Genomic DNA, 18191 nt, shown 5'->3' on the forward strand with positions numbered 1-18191 from the left:
TTCTATCACAACTCCCATTATTAAGGATGTGCACTGGTCTTCCTGGTTTACAAATGTTACTTTGGGTTTACCAGAAAAGTAGAGCTTGAAAAAAACCTTATGTGCTGCCGCTCAGATGGAGAAGCTGGTCCCAGTGTAGGAAGTGTTGGGGCACAGGGACTGTGACTAAAGGAGAAGGAACGAACACAAGGGTGTGTTATCCATGTGGCCCTGACCTGGCATGGGGCATAATTGTCTTAGCTTTCTGTTACTGTAATAAACATGTGTGATAATCAACTTAAAAAGGGAAAAATGTTAATTTTGGGTTATGATTTTATTCCGGGATCCTATAGACCTGATCCATTTGGGTCTGGAGAGGCAGTATAACATGGTGGGAGTGTGTGTCAGAGCAGAACCCTTGCCTCATAGCCATGATGTAAAGGGGAGGAAAGGGAGGGTACTGGAACCTCACAACTCACATCAAGGACACATCCACAGTGACATACAGATCTTTCACTAGGCCCCATCTCCTACATTTCCCATAGTGCTACCCTAAAAGTCAAGCTTATAATACATAGGACTTTGGTGGCCATTAAGCTTTAGCCTCTGCCATAACTGGCTGCTGGATCATTTGGCACTGACCCCTAGAACCAGAGGAGCTGACATCACAGGGCACAGACTCTGAATAGAAAATGGAGGGAGTCTGAGACTGTGCTGGATTTCCTCGATGGGTGCTAAATACCAACCCCAGTGTCCTCATGGGAGGGAGATGGGGCTTGTGGGACACACAGGGGAGGACAGGATGGCCAAGGAAACAGGTAGAGTGATGTGACCCTGGGCCAGTATCTGATGCAGTCATCAGCAGCTGGGATTCCCTAGGAGCTTGTGGGGGGACATTGTGGATACCCTGCTTCAAGAGGAGAGACATGGATTTCAGACCCCAGACCCCCAGAACTGCAAGAGGACACATTTCACTTGTGTTTTATTTTTCATTTATTTTTCATTTTCATTTTAGACAGGTCTCAGTCCATAGACGTGGGTGGCTGGAACTCAATATGTAACTACGTGCTCCAGGCTAGCCTCAAACTCCTGGAAAGCCTTCTGACTCAGCCTCTTCAGTGTTTGGATCACAGGTATTCATCAATCACACTGACTAGTTGGAATAGCAGTTTTAGGAGACCCACTCTTCCAGAGCATAAATTGACTCAAGCTGGATTGATGGAGTCAGGGGTCAGGGGGACACATCTGTCAGTTCTAATAGTTTTCCTCATGTCGTGGAACACGATTTCCTCGTCTTCCTGCAGATTGGGTGGAACGGGACATAGACTGTGATGGTGGTGACATATTCTGGTGGCAGGAAGGAACCAGAGTAGGAGGAGAGGGACCAGCCATAGGGCCCAAAGAGAGGCTCTGTTGTGTGTGTTCTGTGAAACCCATTGCAGAGCAGAAAGTCATCAATCATTCTAAGCATTGTGGTGAATGGGGCACTGGGCAGGCCGTGCATATGATAGACTTAACTCTCGATAGCGACTTTGGTCTTCGTCACAACGGTGCTGGCATATGTGCTAGGCCATTTTTGTGGCCAGATTTAGGTGTGCCTCTCTCTGAGTAGTAATTTCAGTTCTTGATGCATAGCAAACAAAGCCCATTCTTACCCATGGAAGCTGCTACATATAGTTGAAGATTATTATTATTATTATTATTTTATTAATACTTTAAACAAATTTATTTATTTATTGTGTATACAATGTTCTGCCTGAATGTATGCCTGCACGCCAGAGGAGGGCACCAGATCTCATTACAGATGGTTGTGAACCATCATGTGGTTGCTGGGAATTCAACTCAGGTCCTTTGGAAGGGCAGCCAGCGCTCTTAACCTCTGAGCCATCTCCCCAGCCCCCTTATTGATACTTTTTATATTTAGCTTTGTGGAGGTGATTTTGTGGACAGTAGCCATACCAGCCCCATTTCTCTGAAACAGCTGTAGTTGTCGTTGTTCATCCAGGATCACAGAATGCACCAGGAATTCAGGGATGGTCTGTTTAAGCAGGAAGGACTGTCATTTCACTAATGCAACTGGTTTTGGTTTGTTCTTTGCTCAGCAGGTAGTTTTTTTATTTGCATTATGCTGACTGTCAAAATGCTCCCTCACACTCAAATGTAAACGGCACATGGTCCTCACTCAAGTCACCAAAAGGAGCCATCAGAGTGAGTCTGTTTGCAGCTGGTGTCACTGGAGGTGAGAAGTGATGCCATGCCTTCAGCACACCTGAATACCCAGTGGTATGCAGCATTGAGATCTCTGGTCAGTTCCTGCAGACTGTGACCAGTCAGCTGTGCCAGGGGTGCCCTGAGCCTGCTTCTTTACCTTTCATCTTCAAAGCCAAGGTAGAGGAGGTCTGCCCAGGTGGAAAGGTTTCTCTTTGTGTCTCTTGCAGGCAGCATGGATTTGGATTTGATTCCTGGCTCAGGAAGCCTCAGTATTTTTTATGAGAAGCACTATCATGACACCAGAGAGGCCCAGTGTGGGCAGGCACTGCCTGGCAACTGTCTTGCTTCTTAGCAAGCCTGTGAGGTATGTAGCACTGTCTTCATTACAGATAGGGAAATGGAGTATGGAGTCAAAGCATATTCTCTAGGGATGTAGAAAAGCATGCAGCTTCTTGAACTTTTTCTACTTGTGATTACTTTTTACCAATACATTTTTATATGTCCCCAGTTACATGTAACTCTATTGGTAATTCCATCCATCTTTCTTCCATCTATCTATCTATCTATCTATCTATCTATCTATCTATCTATCTATCTATCTATCTATCTACCTGTCTGTCTATCTACCTATCTATCATCTATCTGTCTGTCTATTTTCCTATGTGTCTATATACTATATAGAAACTAAACACTTACTGATTATAAATCATAAAGAAACATAATTTTACCGTTTATTAAGCATGAAAACAAATTCACATTCTAAGTAAGTTAGAAAAATTAAATTTTATAAGGAATCACATCTCAGTTGAATATTTGCTTCTGCAGGACAGTAGAGCAGTCTCAGTGTTTCTTGACATTGATTGATATTTTTGCTTCGTGATTGTCAATGCCAAGAATACTGCAGAACACAAATACGTGGCACAAAATGAAAGAAGTACCTTTAGGGTCAGTTCAGAAATGGTTGCAAATTCTGTCATTATACCTGCACTCATTCAGTGATTTTAATGAAACTCTAACCATTTGACTCGTGCTGAAGAATGAGAGTAGGAAAATACTAGATGCCTTTGTTTTCCATGTTTAAACCTTTATGTTTCCATAAGAACAGAAAACTTGGCATACCCGGTAAAAACGGCAGTTCGTAACATTCAACTCACCACAACTGAGTCACCATGAGATCTTAGGAAAGTTGCTTCATGTCTTCCCACACATCTATGAAAGGGTTGGAGAAACGACCCAGGCCACACAGTGTGTGAGGGGCAAAGCCCTTGAATCAGGACTGGCCTATGAGTATTCAAAGGTATAAACATCAGCTTCTTAAGTACTGTTGTGGGTAGTTGGGACTTTCAGGAAGTCCCCCCAGTAATGCCATTGTTTCCTGTGAGAGAATAGGTGCTCAGTATCCCTATGACAGAGCTACATCACCAGGAATGATTTCAAGGCATCCAGTCAGGAATAGGTTGTCTTGTGTGGATTGCTTATGCAAACTTGAAACTGGGTGGATTGACTTTTTGCATTTGTGTTTGAGGAGGGTTTGGTTCTAATTTTCTCTCCTTATACATCATTGAAAGATCATTTATCACCCTCTTTCTACCTGTCCTAGAGAAGGGAACCCCTGCTGTACCATCAGGTCTTCCAAGATTTGGTGAGTGTGTAGCAGGGCTGACTTCCTCATTGGAAAGTTGAGTAAACTTGGAATAGATCTTTCAAGACAAAAATCCAAACTTCCCCCTTTGATTCTTTCCCTGTCTCTAAAGGTTTATCTGTGTATGAAGATGGAGCCTGAGGTGGGTCCTGCTTCACTCTCCTGTCCCAACCTGCCTAGTTTTATGTAAACTAGACACAAGCTAGGGTCATTTTTAAAAGAAGGAAGTTCATTTGAAGAAAATGCCCTCACCAAGGGGACAAGCCTGTGTTGCATTTTTTGATTGATGATTGATGTGGGAGGGTCCATCCTACTGCGGGCAGTACCACCTCTGGATGGGTGGTCCTACTACTAGAAGAAAGCAGGCAAAGCAAGGCATAGTGAGTCAGCCTTACTGGCCTCTGTATCAGCTCCTGCCTCCCAGTTCCTGCCTTGAATTTCTGCCCTGATTTCCCTGGATGATGGACGACAAGCTGTAAGATGAAATAAAGCCTTCCCCCCACAACTTGACCTTGGCCATAGTGTTTTATCACAGCAGCAGAAGTCCTAAGACACTCCCCAGGGAAAGGCCTCTGATGACAGTTGGCTTCACTCAGTCAGAGACGTATTGCAAAGAACTCCCTCCCTTCATTCATTATCCCACAATCATATTGCTGAGGGCAGAGACAAATGCTGTGCGCTTATCTGATTGAACTGTTATTTTAAATCATTTCATGGAGACTTCTTCCTCTGGTAGACATCTCATGACATAATACATTAAACATTATATCTATACCAGAGACTTCCTCTGCTGTGCTTCTGAGTGGGGTGCGTGCGCACGTGTGTGTGTGTGTGTGTGTGTGTGTGTGTGTGTGTGTGTGTGTGTGCCACCCCATGTGACTGGTAGACATTCCACAATTATAAAACAATTGTAGTGTTTAGAAAAGCAAGGTTGGGCATATATTTTATTTGTCTCTTTTCTAAAAGGACCCAGTTATATGGTGCTGTGGGATGGTCTGTATGTCAAGTTACTCTGATTGGTCAATAAATAAAACACTGATTGGCCAGTGGCTAGGCAGCAAGTATAGGCGGGACTAACAGAGAGGAGAATTAAGGGAACAGGAAGGGAAAGGGAGACACTGCCAGCCGCCACCATGACAAACAGCATGTGAAGATGCCGGTAAGCCACGAGCCACGTGGCAAGGTATAGATGTATAGAAATGGATTAATTTAAGCTATAAGAACAGTTAGCAAGAAGCCTGCCATGGCCATACAGTTTGTAAGCAATATAAGTCTCTGTGTTTACTTGGTTGGGTCTGAGCGGCTGTGGGACTGGCGGGTAACAAAGATTTGTCCTGACTGTGGGCAAGGCAGGAAAACTCTAGCGACAATATGGTGATATTTTATTTTTGCTGAAATGTGGTGATATTTTATTTGTTTGTTAATAAATAAAGTTTACCTGGAGAGCAGAGGAAATATCAAAGCCATTTTAAGTAAACACAAAAGTCAGGCAGTGGTAGCACATGCCCTTAATCCTATCACATAGCAGGCAGGGGGCTCTGTGTGCTCAAGGCCACACTAGGGAACAGAGCCAAGCGTGATGACATACGCCTTTAATCCCAGTACCAACCATAGAGACCTGGAGGTCTGTACAGACAGGCAGAAAGTGACAGAGCTATATAGGAAGAGGAAGTGAGGTAGCTGGCTAAGATAGCCAATGAGAGGGCAGAACAGCAAGGCAATAAAAGCCTGGGTAGATGGGAAATTGTTGCATTTTGGAAGCTGCAGAGCTGGTGAGGTAAGGTTGGCTGGTGGCATTCCTATTTCCCTCATCTCTCTAAGGCTGTCACCCCTATATTTGGCTCCGTGTTTTTTATTTAATAAGACCACTTAGAAATTTGTCTACACAGTTACGTAAAAAAACCAAAAATTCAAACTGCCCGAAATAAAAGTGTGGCTATGAAAGGCTGTGCATAGCAGTGATCTAAGCACTAGGGATATGAAGACAGGAAGGTCTTGAGCTTGAGTCTAGCATTGCCTACGCTGTGAGATGGTCTCAAAAGCAGTTGTATAGCTTGGTCTCCTTGTAAGCCTGCTAGCAGTGAGATCAGGACCTGTCCCTGGCACTTAGCTGGCTTTTGGGAGCCTATTCCCCATGTTGAGTTACCTGGCCTGGCCTTGATGCAGGGGGAAGAGCTTGGTCCTGCCTCAACTTGATGTGCCATGCTTTTTTGTTCAAGCCCAAGGGAGGCCTGCCCCTGAGTGGATGGGGAGGAGGGTAGTTGGGTCATGGGGTGGAGGGGAGAGGGGGGAACAGGAGGAGAGAAGGAAGGGAAACTGCTGTCGGTATGTAAAAATAAATGAAAAAATGTTATTTAAATAAAATTTAAAAAAGATTCTCTAAAAAGGCAAAAAGACTAAACCAAAACAAAATAACCGAAACAAACAAACAAACAAACAAAAAATCAAGGACATACTTTACTTGTCAAAGTCATTCTGTCTGAAGACAGACTTTCATGCTGGAGGCAGTTCAACAGGCCTCACCTCCAATCATGTTGCCTCCCGGTTTTGTCTTTTTTTTTTTTCAGAGTCAGGGGAACAGGATTGCAAACATCTCAGTCCTGGCTGGCTGCTATCGTCAGAACCTCCATTAATTGTTGAGTTCTTTGGCCCCATTTTGCCAAAAGGATAATGCCTCCCCAGAATTACACAAAAATCAATGGCAAAGTTAATTGAAACCTGGGTCTCTGAATGCTTCTCTCTCTCTTAAGTGATGACTTGATTTCTGAACAGTGAGGCTGAACTCACAGAACAGCTTGAATTGGAGCATGTGTGGATTGGTGAGAAAGTGGAGGTAGATCGTTTTCCAGGGGACAGGGACAGTGTTTACATTAGGATTGCATTTCCTTTTAAGTCCTACATTGGGGCTTTGGGAACATCAGCAAACGAGAAGAATGACCAACGGGGACCCACAGCCACAGCACAGCTCCCTGCTCTATTTTCTCCTTAAAGACTGAGAAAGCAGTAGGTCTGGCCCCTTCTTCCCAGGAGGCCAGAGGGTTTAGAAGGAAAGGCAGAATGGGCAGAGGGGGCACTGGCCGCCGGAAAGGACCCAGCTTCTTGTTTTAATAACGTCCCTGATTCCCTTCTAGCGACTGTGACATTCATATGGTAGACACTTGGACCTTTAATTTGGCTTCATACTAGTGATATGCTTTATATTGGTAACTGTTTACAACACCAATAGAACACCACTTCAGTGGATTCTCCCGTCAAAGTGCCAAGGCAAGTGGGATAGACGTGTTCACCTCTGCAAGAATCACACAGCAATTAAGCAAGGCTCCAGTGGGTTGTAGATGATCCAGTGCAGCTGGGCCAGAGGTGGAGGTGGGGGTTACAGGTCTTCGGGGGCTGAAAGGAAGAAATCGGGGTTGTAAAGTCACAAGCTTACCTTGAAGGGGCTCCGGAGGGCAGGAAGGCAAGGTACATCGTCAGCCAGTTGGGACTCATTATGAAGGCCCCTGTAGCACAGCTGACTTGCTGAGCACACATCCGGACACTGGGTGCTGCTGTTCACAGCAGGTTCTAACGCTCCTCTAACGCTTCCAAAAATCCAGACGAAGGACCCCGAAGGGCATCTGGTCAAGCTTTGTGTGTGGAGGAAACTTATCCTCCAATTCCCAAAGCCCTGAAGTCAGGGATTTGATTATGCTTATCATGATCTCAGCTTCCACTGCTCCAAAATGTGATTAGTTTTCTAATTAGTTAATGTCATTACCTGTCATCAAATCCAGACAACACTCGTCTCAAAAAAGCTCCCGTGGTAAAAAAGGCCCACATCTATCCACTGTTGACATCTTTCCACGGTTGAGCACAGCTTGGTGAACAATCCTGGCAACTATTACCTTACTCTTAGTTCTGGTGTCTGGGAAGTTTAGAGAATGCCACAATTACTGTATTCTTGCATTCAAGGCATTTTAAAATGCTGTAGCCTCCCCCTCCCAATTTTTCTTCCCTCCAACCAGAGCATACATAGACTCTCACTGCATGCTTTTTTTTTTTTTTCCTTTTTTTAGCCTACTCTATTTTCTTTGTATGTATCTTGGCTATATTGCTTTAGGCAGAATGGGCAAATTAAGAATAAGTCTACCATAGGGAAACACCCTGTTAAGGAATAGTTTTACATTGTAAAATTGTTGCCTGTCTCTTATTCCATAGTCACTGTTGAACACGGGACAAGCAATTCCTTCATTGTTCCTATGAACATGTTCGGTCTTTTAATAAAATCTATTTTTGAAAACAGTGTACTGGGATTTGAGATTTTTTTGGGACACAGCGAAGCCTGGGTTAACTGGGACCTTCCAGGAACTTATGCTTAGGTAATGAAATGAATGCTTGGATGGAAGTGTGTAGTCTGTGATCTAGACCTTTTCCATTTGTCTTCCCTACCCCTTTCCCACTTTCCTGCTTCATGGAGAACCCTGTGGCATCAATGGTTTTTTGTTTTCAAGCTCCAGCTAGGTTAGGAGAATAGGGAGCAATAGAGTGAGCTCAGGGTACTGTTGGCCAGTACCCTCTTTCCTGATGGCCAGAATGTTACACAATTGTTTTTGTGAACTAACTTTCTTTCTTTCTCTCTTCTTTCTTTCTCCTTTCTTTCTTTCTTTCTTTCTTTCTTTCTTTCTTTCTTTCTTTCTTTCTTTCTTTCTTTCTTTCTTTCTTTCTTTCTTTCTTTCTTTCTTTCGTGAGGTAGGTTCAGAGGTAGGCTCTCTCAAAGGAGGAGTCCATTGTCTGTAGTGGAGGGTGTCCTCCCCATGGTGGGAGTCAGTCTTCTGGTGGTCAATATTAGTGGTCTCAATGGTGGGAGTCAGTTTTTTTTTTTTTTTTTTTTTTTTTTTGGAGCTGAGGACCCAACCCAGGGCCTTGCACTTGCTAGGCAAGCGCTCTACCACTGAGCTAAATTCCCAACTTCTAGGAGTCAGCTCTTCTAATGGTGGGGGGGTCAGTCCTCTCAGTGGTGAGAGTCATTTCTTCTCAATGGTGGGAATTAGCCCTTTAAGGGGAAAAGGTAGCCATCATTAGGGATGAGAATCAGTTGGAGGAAATCAACCATTTCCAGCGAAGGGTTCAGAACTCTCTAGCACTGCCTCAGTCTTGGGGGTGGATTGACAGCTGATAACACGGTTTTGACTTTCCTAATGCTGACTTTATTTCCATAGACAGATCCGTGGCTTCTCCCTAGTTATCTTTTCGGGGTGGGGTGGGGTGCTCTCAGTATCCTCCTGGGAGCCTGGCTGCAGCTGTTGGTTAGAAGGAAATGCATGCTATGCAAGGAATCACCCTGCAACCCACTGGATGATGATTGCGATCATTCTTGTTCCCTGTACACCTTTGGGTTAACTTTCATGTGCCATCAAGCCACAGTGCTCTCCAATGACTTGTTTTGTTTGTTTTAGGAGACAGATTCTCACTATGTATCTTAGGCTTCCTTGAACTCATGATCTTCTTGTCTCAGCTTCTCTAGCAGGGATTATAGGTATGCACCACATACTAGGACCAACTAATGACTCATTGATGAAATCATCACTGTATACTGTAAGGTAAGGGAACCTTTGCCACACACTCTGTTAAAGGGTCACCTATGGTTTGTTCAGCTTGGCTAATCCTCAGCAGCAGCGTAGCATCCAGAGAACAATGGACCTCCCTGTCCACAGCCCAGGTCAACAAGCTCCTTCCAGCCCACAGACTGTTACTTCAGCATTAGGGTGCTCCGGAAACCCTCCATATCCAGCATTGCTTCCATGTGAATGTCCCTCATCCATCATTAACTTACTCCTTTGTGTCAAAATATTCTATCCTCAACCTTGCCTGGTTTATCACTCTGAGAAACGGGAACTCTCCTTTTGTTTTGGAAAGGGTACATTTACTTGTATGGCAAGGTCACCATTGCTGACTAGTGCCTTTGTTTTCTAAGAGACCTCACAGAACTCTTTTGCCTGCCCAGTTCTCTCTGGCCTGAGTCTTCCAGGTGAGCCAAACAAAGCATTTTCCTTCTCTGCATTTAACTTTACTACATGGTTCAGGGGAGGAGGTCTTAAGACGAGACGTTTGCAGTTCATGACATCTTCTATTTTGAAAATAGGTTTCAAAGACTGAGGTGGTCTGGAGCGCGCCCCAGGTTTGTGGGCGGTGTATATACTTACCAGTTTCCCTCTGGAAGCCCCAGATGGATGCCATCCGGCCAAGGAGCTTTGTTCCTCTGCTCAAGTTTTCCAGGTCACTCCATGACTTCCCCCCTGGAGAATTCAAGGCCATACTAGAGTTTCCTGTGCAAAGAGCCCTTGAGATGTGAAAGTCTCCACTTCTCTTGATGATAAAAGTGATGCAGAAAGAAAGAAAAAAAAATAACAGCTCAGTTACCTAACAGTGCTTATTAGTGAGCTCTGCACAGAGATGGTGCTGAGAGATTCCATGTGTATCCGAGTCCCACTGTGGGGGAGCTGGTCAGCAGAAGCCAGAGTGGACGTCATTCACATGTATGCTATTTTTCTCTGTAGTAGATGAATTGATGCTAATAGTCCTCATTTCATAACAGACTCAAAAGCAAGATTCATTCAATTTAAGTTTGAGTCTAAAATTCTCATCTTACTGCAACCTATTTAAAAAGAAAGAGAGAAAGAAAACATGCCAGCCTGGAGAAGAAATATCCTCAGGAAACCAGCCTAGAGGAAGAGAGACGAAAGCATGAATGAGCTATTTAGCTTTTCTTGGAAAAGGCGTAATTCTCAGATGAACGAAAGGCCAAGCATTCCCCACATTTTTTTTTGTTGGACATATTTGCCAGTCCACAAGGTACTAGAACCCTACTAGGGAACCTGGACTGACTCCATTTTCAGTAATTCAGGTGTTTGTGGCATAGAATAAACACCACCCAGAAGGGAATATCCTGAGTTACCAGAAGTTCCAAGGTGTTATATAATTTTAGCCACATTTCAGTTTTTTTCTACAGAAAGGAGTAAGTTAGCCATGAAGGACAAACATATAAGCAGAACATTTTACTAATAAAAAATGTGGAATCCACCAATGTTTGGAACTAGTCTTTGGAATTAATTTGTGTTTCTAAGGTCATATAGAGCTGACTCTAATCTGTTTCAATAAACCCAAGAGTGTTTGTTGAGAGGATATAGTGAAGTCCCATTGTATGAGATGTTAGCAACTGCCAGAACTATCTGCTAAGGGAGGAGGTCATAGTCTAATCAGAAAGAAAAATGCTCACAAAATGGGGGACAACCACACAACATCATAAACAAGGACTAACAAAGGTAGGATAGGAGTGAGATTATTTAGTTGGACAAAAACTGCAGGTAACAGTGGAATTTAAGATAGCCCAGAGAACTCTAACTCCTCAGGATGAGGAAATATGTGGCTTACTCGGCACAAAAAGGGTGTCGACTGAAACAAAAATAATTTAAATAATTTTGTTAAGTGTTTCTTCTTTAAATACAAACAAAAGGGCTGGAGAGATGGCTCAGAGGTTAAGAGCACTGGTTGCTCTTCCAGAGGTCCTGAATTCAATTTCCAGCAACCACATGGTGGCTCACAACCATTTGTAATGAGACCTGGTGCTCTCTTCTGGAGTGTAGGCAGAACACTGTATACATAATAAATATTAAAAAAGAAACAAGCAAACAAACAAACAAAACCCCCAAACTTAGAACTTCACGTGAAGTTGTGAATTTAATTTTAATAAACATAATATAGCTAAATATTGTGGTAGTTTGAATTATTGGTCTTCATAAGCTCATAGAGAGTAGCACTTTTTGGAGATGTGGCTTTGTTGTAGTAGGTATGGCCTTGTTGGTAGAAGTGTGTCCTGTGGCGGTGGGCTTTGAGGTTTCCTATGCTCAAGATACCACCCAATGTCTGAGTTGACCTCTTGTTGCCTTCTGATCAAGAGGCAGCCAACACCATGCCTGCTTGCAAGCTGCCATACTCCCCACCATGATGACAATGGACTGAACCTCTGAAGCTGTAAGTGAGCCACCCCAATTAAATGTTTTCTTTTATGAGTGTTGCCATGGTCATGGTGTTTCTTCATAGCAGTAGAAACCCTAACTAAGACAGGTATGGTAGCTTCTGCTTGAGTCTTAGGAATGTTAAGTATGTTGGCCAAGAACTCATGGAAAGAAGTCTCTAAGCTGGGCCTTCCTTGGGAACATGGGAGAAGATTCCTGTCTGTCTCCCTCACTGCACTCAATTGCCTTCCCCATGTTCTTCTTAAACAGGCAGTGTAAATCCGAGTGGGAGAATGTAACTGTTGAAATAATACTACATCTGGCTGGATTCTTAGCTTCAGAGCCAAGAGAGGGAGAGAAGGATTGGCTATACTGGAGTCTTTACACAGGGCAGTAGAGATTATTTGGACTTTCTTACATTGTGTTGCCTCCCCAATAGCCACAAGATTTATAGGGTGGTGGTGGGGCTGAGTTTGAAGTCTTTCTCTTCCAGTGGAAGGAATAGGTGGCAGATTAGCTGTCCAATCTGTCTTTCCTTTATTCTTGGGCATGCAGTCATCCAGCTGGAGATGATCTTTACTAACCTCCCACAAATTATATGAGACCAACTTCCCAACTAGAAAGCATGAGCCCAAGGGGTATGAACAGCCCTGTATGACTTGGATGGACATCACTCTTTCCTAGACCATTGCTTTCTCCCTCCGATGTGCTGGCACCTCATTATGCTGGCATCCCTACTGGAGCAAGCAATGTCCTGTGCCTTCAAGAGCTGCCCTAGAGCTTGGATCTTTTCACTAACCACTAGGAACAGAGCATCTTGCTAGCCTGCACCGTCCAATAACACCAAAGTGCTGTGTAAAAGGAGAATTGATTTCATCCTATGAGTTGATGAATTTCAAGGCCTGGTTACTATATGGCCTTAGATTTGACCCTGAAGAATCCAGGCTACTCCTAGACTGACAAGTTAATATTGTCTTCAATTACTTGTATTGAATATATGTAGTATGAATGCTACTCAATTACTACTGGCTTCAAGTTAATATTTTGTTTTCTTCAATTATTTCCTTCTTTCCATCATTCCACAGACACAGATTATAGATTCTGTGACTTGGATGCTGCGTGTTACGGGTTGCATGTGATGCCAACAAGAGAAACATGGCCTTACCTTCTAATGGCATGGTCAGATAAAGTTACTGTGAGGAGTTCATGTTTTAGCTTAGCCCAAAGTAAAGAGAAGAAACCAAGTATGCAAAAGGGGTGGCATGTCATTCCAAGTCCAGAGCAATACATGCAGAATCCCGGGGTCAAGGAAAGATTCTTGGGCACAAGGAATGGAAAACAAGAGAAAGAAGGCAGAGGGATGCTGTACAGGACACAGGATTTGTTCTTCAATAGATATGAAGCTACTGAAAAGTTTTAAGCCAGACGTGGGGTGGAAGAAGGGTAAGTCACTTAACGAATGTCCTAAGATAACATTTGCTGCTTTGTGGAAAAAGGATCATGGCAAGGTACGTTTCTGCAGTTGCCACTGATTATGGTGCATTGGTCCCTGTGGTTTGAACATGAAATGTATCCCACAGACTCTGCGTTTGAACTATTGGGTCTTCATTGGGTGGTGCTGTTTGGGAAGGTTAGACCCCCTAGGAAGTGGAGCCTTGCTGGAGGGAATATATCACGAGAGGTAGGCTTGGAGAGCTGAAAGATGTTCCCCATTTCTTCTTTGCTCTCTGTTGCTGAACTGATGATGCAATGTGAGGCAATGGCCTTGAGCTCCCTGCGGCCGTGATGGACTAGTGTCTCCTCTGGAACTGTAGGCCACAATACACCCTTTCTCTCTTAAGTTACATTTGTCAGGGAATGCTGTCACAGCAACAGACACGAAACTAACATAGCACTGCAGGTTGAAAAGGTTGTAAGCAAAATCATGGAAGAACTTCCTAACCATATAGTTAAACTTGTATGGAGTTTCATTAAACATCGGCAGAAACCAGTTGTTGGTTTTCTTTTTCTTTTTTTTTTAATTAATTTATTTTTTTTATTTGCATTGGTATTTTGCCTGCATGCATGTCTGTGTAAGGGTGTCAGATCTTGGAGTTAGAGACAGTTGTTAGCTGCCATGTGGGTGCTGGGAATTGAACCTGGATCCTCTGGAAGAGAAGTCAGCACTCTTACCCACTGAGCCAACTCTCCAGCCCCAGTTGTTGGTTTTCATAAGGGTTAAATTGGAAGAAGGATTTCTTAAGCAGCATGCTGTCCCGATTCCAAACGGCTGGAGTTGCTGCTCGGCAGCTCAGTGGTGATGTCAACTTGTCAGTGCGCCTACTTCAGTGGTGTGGGTGAGGCTGATGAAAAGATTTCCCCAGAGGTGCTGAGTGCTGCTGTTTCTGAAGGATGTGAGAGTTGTTGCCATGGGGATTAGAAAGCTTCTAAAGGGCTGGACTTCGGAAGTTCTACTGGCTTAGAGACAGTAAAGAAGTGGAAATACTGTAATTTAAAATTAAATAGTTAAGTATATTGCAACATGTGCTTAATGATAACATATATTTAAATTAAATATAATCAAAACAAATACTTTAAATTACAAATTAAACCTTCCCAGATCATTAAAGCTACCTATTTTTACAAGCAGCTGATACCTGCATTTAAGAGCTACCATTTTCTTCAAATATTAATTGAAGTTTTCTTTCAATGCTGTGGATGGAAGGCAGGGTCTCACTCATAGTAGTCAATAACTTTACCATTGAGCTATATCTTCAACCCCCAAGTATTAATTTTAAGGCAAATTTTGCCTTTTAAAAGGGCAACATTGGTGTTGGAAATATGGCTCAGAAGTTAAGAACATTTGCTGCTCCATCCAGAATTTGGCTCTCTGCACCCATGTCAAGTAGCTTACAAATGTGTGTAACCACAGCCCTGAGGGATCCAGCGTCCTCTTCTGGCTTCTGTGGGCACCTTCACACGCATGTGTACATACACTCACCCAGACATATATAATCACACATATAAACCAAATTAAATTTAAAAAAAGCAACAGTGTATCTCTTTTGACATGATAATGGACCAGAAAGGAAAGGGCTCAGTTTTCAGGTTCATAGTTTGATGAAGTCAGTATCAGGGCTTTCTTTCTCAGGTTGTTAACGCCTTCAGAAATAGAAAATTGATTTTTTTTAAAAAAAACTAAAGAAGTGATGTCAGGGTCTGAATCCATCCAAGTTAAGTCTATTTAGAGCAGTGGTTCTCAACCTTCCTAATGCTGTGACCTTTTAATATACAGTTCCTCATGTTGTGGTGATCCCCCCACCATAACATTATTTTCATTGCTACTTCATAATTGTATTTCATAACTGTAATTTTGCTACTGTTATGAACGGTAAGGTAAATATCTGTGTTTTCTGACGATCTTAGGAAACCCCTGTGAAAGGGTCCTTTGACCCCCAAAAGGGTTGTGACCCACAGGTTGAGAAGCACTGAATTAGAGACTTCTATGGTGTTAGATATCCCCCCCCCCGCCACCCCCATCTAAGAAATCTATAAGAAAAGAGGTCTAATGTCAGCGTCTGCACAGAAGGAAGTGTTTAGAAGCCTCCAGTCTGGCCTTATAGACCTGCTGAAGCCCCCAGTCTGGCCTTATAGACCTGCTGAGGAGGAAGACCTTCTGCTCTCCCCAGTCCCCAGCCTAAAGCCTTCTGGGGGGACTCTGCCCAAGGTGCTGCACGGTTGACTGACCCCAGAGAAAGGCAGGCATCATCAGCTCAGCTGCCTGCCCCCTCTGCTCTAAGGACTGGGGACCGGGAAACACTCTGGCAAGAGGAGGGAGGGGAGGTAGCCTGGAGTCACACATGGCTGCATTTCGTATGGCAAGGCTCCCTTGTTTGTACTTTCTTCCTATGGAAAAAAAAAAAAAAAGCCCCTGGAAGGGGCCTGGGAGCCAGATCAAATGTTCAAATGTACTGGCAGGGAGCCAAAGCTTGACTTCTTTGCCAGGAACTCCACGTTCTCAAGTCTTCACCGCTGTTGAAACTGATAGGGAAGGTTAATGAGATTAATATGGCCAAACACTGTGGACTTCTGGGAAGCAAAGAGCCAGGTAGTGAGGCCCAGTGTTAGACCAAGGGTCAGTCCGTGGTAGCTGGGAACACTGAATGGAGCCAGCTCCTAGGAAAGCTTGATTGTTTTTCCTGCACCATTCAGAAAGTGCTGTGCCCAGGGCCCGTGGAGGGAGTCATACAGATCTCTATGTTGTTGCCGAAAATGAACTGAACGCCCTGGTCAGTTTGCATCCCATGGGCTCTGCCTGGCACTCGCCACCTGCCCAGCTCCGCCGTGGTTTTTTCTAGGTCTTTTTTTTTTATTCAGGAAAGAATGTGAGTGTTTGATGAAAAATGGTAAAATAACGTATTTATGGGGGAAAAATCCAACAGGGCATGGAATAGAAAGATGAAATGTCTCTGTTGCTGGACATGTCTTGAATAGAGACTTTTGAGCAAAGAGTAGAAGATGGATCTGCGTGTGTGTGTGTGTGTGTGTGTGTGTGTGTGTGTGTATTTATGAGTATTTTTAAAAATGATATATAAGTAGAAGGAAGAAGTTTTGGTGAATCTATAAAATCGTCACAATTTATGAGAGTTTAAAAGGCAATTTCTTTTAAAGGGGCAAATTCCTAATTTCCCACATAAAAGTATGGGAATTGAATGGTAAATCCTTCTCCGCCGACAAGTCCCCTGAAAGAGGCATGAAAAAGAGTTACTGTTCCCGTCCATTCATGCCTCCTGAAAGCCGTGGATGCGACACTGCCCGGGAGCACACAGCCCATGGTTTCAAAGCTGCCGGATGACTTTTCAGAAATGATCTATTGTGGCGCTTTGTTTCGTGCGGGTCACTCTCGTTTTGTTCTGCCCGGGCTGTATCACTCTTCTGCCTCTGCCATTAATTCACCCTGTCTACTCCTCTCTATTCAGAGGCGCATTTCAGTCCCCGTCAAACACAGAGCAGGGATGAACGAGGCCTAGCAGCCCTGCATTGCTGCGGAGAGCTGGGGACCCCGGAAGAAAGAAAGAAGGAGACAACTGAAGACCTCTTGGGGATGCACGCTGCAGGAGGCTCACCTGGCTGTGCGGGGTGGGGGGTGGGGGAGTAGGGGGTGGCGGGGAGGGTGCTCAGGAGGACAAAGAGGACCAGCAGCCTATGAGGAGAGTCAGGGTGAAAATGAGAGCGTTGGGTGGTGGCAGGGAGGCAGGCTTGATCTATTTTTTAGGACTCTGATGGGGCGGGGCATCCTGGCCTAGCCCTCCTGGGATAGTGCCCTTTACCTTTCAGTTTTGGCTTGATCCACCCACTCATAGGCAAGTACAGCCTATGAGTAAGCTCAAGGATTGGCAGGCTGGAACAAACTGTAAAAGATACAATAATTATTGTAAAGGGAAAAGATTATGAAGAAAAATTAAGTCTCAAACCTGTCATTTGGTTAGTAACTCAGATTGTGTACGCACCCTCCCATCTCCTTGGAAACCTTATCCTATCTGATTTTTTACCCTAAAAATTGCTTCTCTTCCACCTGTCTTCCGAGCCATGCACTTTTAATCAAGTGGGAAGGGACGATCCAGGGGTCTTGAAAGATCCCTGGATATACTGGGTGACAGAGCGGTCACAAACGTCCCCCAGTGGTTTAATGACATCTACCCTTTGCCATCATATCATGCAGGAACTACAGACAATGAGGTGGATGGACTAAAGAGAGGCCTCTGGGGGCTTTCCTACTAGCCATTTAGTTTCCTTACAACTGGTCCAGTGGCTTCCCACTTCCCTGGGGTCTAGGATGTTCAGCTCTGGTGTCGTGGAGAGGACAAAAAAGCAGGCACCACCACCACCCCGATCCTGTGCCCTATCCGATTATCACGGCTAAGCAGTAGGCAGAATGACAAACAGGGGAACAACATGGTCTCAAAACTCCAGCTGAAGAACGTTATCAGTTCGCACAGTTGGCTGAATTTGCACCAAAGTGTGAATCTAAGATTAACATTTAAGGTTTTAAGTTGCAGGGACCTGGGAGATGGCTCAGGGGAAAAGAGCACTTGCTTGGCAAGCGTGAGTACCTGAGTTCGAATGCCTAGCACCCACTTAAAAAGTCAGGCATGGCAAGCTTCTGGATCAGAGACAGACTCTGACTGAAGGCAATAAGGTGGGGAGCCACAGAGGCAATACCAGACATCTTGCTTTGGCCTCTCCGTGTGTGTGTGTGTGTGTGTGTGTGTGTGTGTATTGGCACACACACAGGCACACTTACATGCTTGCAACATACACACAAGGCAAACTCACACACCTCAGATTAAGGTTGCATCTTCTTTAAGAAAAAAACAAAACAAAAC

The sequence above is a fragment of the Peromyscus maniculatus genome, chromosome 21 (assembly GCF_049852395.1).
Source record: "Peromyscus maniculatus bairdii isolate BWxNUB_F1_BW_parent chromosome 21, HU_Pman_BW_mat_3.1, whole genome shotgun sequence".
NCBI lineage: Eukaryota > Metazoa > Chordata > Mammalia > Rodentia > Cricetidae > Peromyscus > Peromyscus maniculatus.